The sequence below is a fragment of the Mizuhopecten yessoensis genome, unplaced genomic scaffold (assembly GCF_002113885.1).
Source record: "Mizuhopecten yessoensis strain PY_sf001 unplaced genomic scaffold, ASM211388v2 scaffold8399, whole genome shotgun sequence".
In the NCBI taxonomy this organism is placed as follows: Eukaryota; Metazoa; Mollusca; class Bivalvia; order Pectinida; family Pectinidae; genus Mizuhopecten; species Mizuhopecten yessoensis.
In genome coordinates, this window is record NW_018407528.1 from 155,262 (window position 1) to 159,765 (window position 4,504).

Consider the following 4,504-nt stretch of genomic DNA (forward strand, 5'->3'; position numbering starts at 1 on the left):
TCGATGGATGTTTTTTTTTTGGTAAGTGGCTATCTGCCGGACGGAACTATATGCCCCTACAATGTCCTGTTCTGAGAGTGTGTTCCATTTGATTTCCTGTAGTTCCTTATGTATTTCCTGTGCTGGCTGTGCTGGCTGTTCCCAAAAGGACATTCGTATTCTATATCACTGATCATCTCTGTTTCATTGCTCGGGATTAAGTCCAATAGTTTTTATTCGTTTCCATTTCTAAGGCGGGTACACTCATTAAAATGTTGATATAAGTAGATATCTTTAACAAGTTCTGTTGATCTCCCTTTGATGACGATTGAAGTCTTCAAATATTAATAAATGTGAATATAAAATCTGACTGATGAAACTATCAATTAGCTTGCACAGATTGTCGTTGTTATTCTTTTTAGAGTTTTGGCTCCTATATATACATCCGATTAATACATGGCCCATTTCTGGGGTGTTGATTTTTATCCAGATATTATCTTTTAAATCATTTTCCATAGCTACTTAAAACGGGTTAAGACTCTCTTTGATAAAGATACCAACTCCCCGATGCCTGGTGGGGTAATTTTCACATACCCAGGGATGTTGAGTTAGCTTTACTTTGTGAACATCTTTAGTTCTTGGGGTTATTCTCGGTAATTCCTAACACGTCTATACCATTTCTTTTTGTCTTTAATCCTTGCTTTCAGTTCATCTAATTTGTTCAGAAGACTCTCTGAGTTAGTTTAGAAGTGGGTTTTGGTTTTGATTTTCACAATTGTTCTGTTCCGTGTAGGCCTTTTACTCGATGCGGAATTCTGTCTTATTCCATCTCATGTTTGTAGTACAGGGTCTATTTATTGTGTGAAATACGATGTGTGTGAGTTTGGTTGATGTTGTAAATAAACGGTAAGTGTGTGCTTGAAATGTTGTCATTTCCATCATAACTACTCACCGCCCATCCTACGTTACAAATAGTCTGTTTGGAACATAACTGTTATTTGGCTCATTTACTACACACACTGTATGTAACACCTCTTCTGATTGGACAAAAACAATATATTTTGTTTGACAAATATTGCTTTATATCACATACATTGTAATGAACTGTGTTATCCATTGAATATATGTCATATTTTTCTGCGCATTAACCCATGTAATATGACCTATCAGCCCTGTGATTGTAAGTTTCAATTGTTTCGATTGTGATGTCACCCCTAGGACAAGTACATGATGTCACAGACTTATTACTGGAAACAAAATGGCGTATTTTTACATTTTAAGTTTGCAAGAAAATTATCGTTTTACACGAATAAATGCCACAAATCTAAAATTATGTGATAAAAAGGATCTTACATTCGTTTTCATTATATATGAAATTAATGCCAGAACAAACTATCAAGATACATGTACACCACAGGCGATATGAAAAAGTTTTCCATTAGTTAAATACACACGAGAAAAGAATTAACTAATATGAAATCAATATACAAAATATGTAAAATTATATATTTTCATGTATTGAGCTTTACAACCTGCTGACATATGAATATTGGTGGCTGGTTTATATGTGTTTATAGAGGACAATATAATTGACCTACGTTATGATAAAGGCAACACATCATATCTTTCATATTATCATACCTGATATTATACTTTTTTTTTTGTAAAATTACATTTGAACGCGTCAGACAAGTATATATGTAGTACTGATATAATGGTATGATCTGGATATCACGGAGTGTAATAACAACCTGTTGATATATCGTTAGCTTGGTGTAGACACGTATTAGTGAAACAGTCTTTCTCCTGTTTATTACATCATAACGAGGCTCGGTAGATACAAACTTCGGAATGCACTTGAAAACATAATCTTACAGAATAGGTGATCAGTATACGAATCAAAATTAGCGAAACAACTAACACACCGTCACAACTATAATATCAAAGGCGTAATATTACCATTTGTGGTACAAGACCTGGTGGCGTAGACAAAATAACTGTGATTTTTGGTGTTTGTTTTACTACAATTAGTACAAAACATGGTATTTGATATGCTTAGGTAAATAGTATGATATCAATTTATCAAAAGTTTATCTCATTCCTCCCAAAGTTCATTAAATTTGATGAAATTAGTTTGATTTCGAAGAGGACTTCAGAAGTGCTGATAAATAACGCAATGCATTTATCTCAACTGCGCGATAAATTGACGTGACGGGTTCAGAAGCAACAGATAAAGCTAAGACTAGATCGGTATTTATAAATCATAATCCTAGAACAAAAGGTAATAGACAAAAGGGTTTGGCGCTCGATTTCAGATCATACTTTTATTCTTCTAAAATCTTTTGACGGAGTGCATGCACTGCTTGAATACGATTTTCATCGTGAACAGCATTGGACTAAGCGCTACGTCAGTTCGCGCCAATACCTATAATCTGTTTACGGTACTCAGTTCGCGCCAATACCTATAATCTGTTTACGGTACTCAGTTCGCGCCAATACCTATAATCTGTTTACGGTACTCAGTTCGCGCCAATACCTATAATCTGTTTACGGTACTCAGTTCGCGCCAATACCTATAATCTGTTTACGGTACTCAGTTCGCGCCAATACCTATAATCTGTTTACGGTACTCAGTTCGCGCCAATACCTATAATCTGTTTACGGTACTCAGTTCGCGCCAATCCGTATAATCTGTTCACGGTACTCAGTTCGCGCCAATACCTATAACCTGTTTTCGGTATTCTGTTCGCGCCAATATGTATAACCTGTTTTCGGTTCTCAGTTCGTGCCAATCCGTTTATCTTGTGTATGGTACTCAGGCCAGCACTCGGTAAAATAAAATGTCCGCCATGAATTGTCGGTAAAATCAATTTCATATATGTTGATTCCAACAAAATACCGATGACATTTTTAACTGATACAACTTTGTATCATGTAGGTGGTTCCTAAAGTGGTTGAATCTGAACCACTTTGGATTGCAATAATTTTAAGAAGTAGATTCCATTGGTTATATTTTCTTTATTCGCAACATGTACCTGAACCGTTATCGCTATGGTAAGAAAATAGAAGTTAATCTATTTCCGTGAAGGTTGTCCCTTGCAGTAAATATTTTTCTCTGGATCAAAGTAAAAATCAAATTACTTTACGTATACAATTGAATTTCAGAACGTCAGCGGACAAGGTATTGAACACTTTGGACTCACTCGGTTTTAATGCACGTTCTTGTCAGGATTAAGCAACAATTACTTATCTTAGTGGAAATCACAGGGTGAGTCTAAATTGAATAGCGTTGTCTCACTCAAGGGACACATAGATGTTAGAGAAAAATATAGATTGACGCTTGGAGTGACAAGAACGACGGCGGAAGTAAAGCAAGCTGTAGAAATAAACGGTAGTTATAAACACAAAATCAGGTACAGGAGATCATTGAGTGCAAAAGATAGAGGTTAACATAATCTAAGGGTACAGTGTGTCAATATGAGTACAGTATGTACATTGGGTACAGGGGATCATTGAGCGCAAAAGATAGAGGTTAACATAATCTAAGGGTACAGTGTGTCAATATGAGTACAGTAGGTACATAGGGTACAGTAGATCATTGAGCGCAAAAGATAGAGGTTAACATAATCTAAGGGTACAGTGTGTCAATATGAGTACAGTAAGTACATTGGGTACAGGAGATCATTGAGTGCAAAAGATAGAGGTTAACATGATATAATGGTACAGTGTGTCAGTATGAGTACAGTAGGTACATTGGGTACAGGAGATCATTGAGTGCAAAAAGATAGAGGTTAACATTATCTAAGGGTACAGTGTGTCAATATGAGTACAGTATGTACATTGGGTACAGTAGATCATTGAGTGCAAAAAGATAGAGGTTAACATTATCTAAGGGAACAGTGTGTCAATATGAGTACAGTAGGTACATTGGGAACAGGAGATCATTGAGTGCAAAAGATAGAGGTTAACATAATCTAAGGGTACAGTGTGTCAATATGAGTATAGTATGTACATTGGGTACAGGAGATCATTGAGTGCAAAAGATAGAGGTTAACATTATCTAAGGGTACAGTGTGTCAATATGAGTATAGCATGTGCATTGGGTACAGGGGATCATTGAGTGCAAAAGGTAGAGGTTAACATGATCTAATGGTACAGTGTGTCAGTATGAGTACAGTAGGTACATTGGGTACAGGAGATCATTGAGTGCAAAAGATAGAGGTTAACATAATCTAAGGGTACACTGTGTCAGTATGAGTACAGTATGTACATTGGGTACAGTAGATCATTGAGCGCAAAAGATAGAGGTTAACATGATCTAATGGTATAGTGTGTCAATATGAGTACAGTATGTACATTGGGTACAGGGGATCATTGAGTGCAAAAGATAGAGGTTAACATGATCTAATGGTACAGTGTGTCAGTATGAGTACTGTATGTACATTGGGTACAGTAGATCATTGAGTGCAAAAGATAGAGGTTAACATTATCTAATGGTACAGTGTGTCAATATGAGTACAGTAGG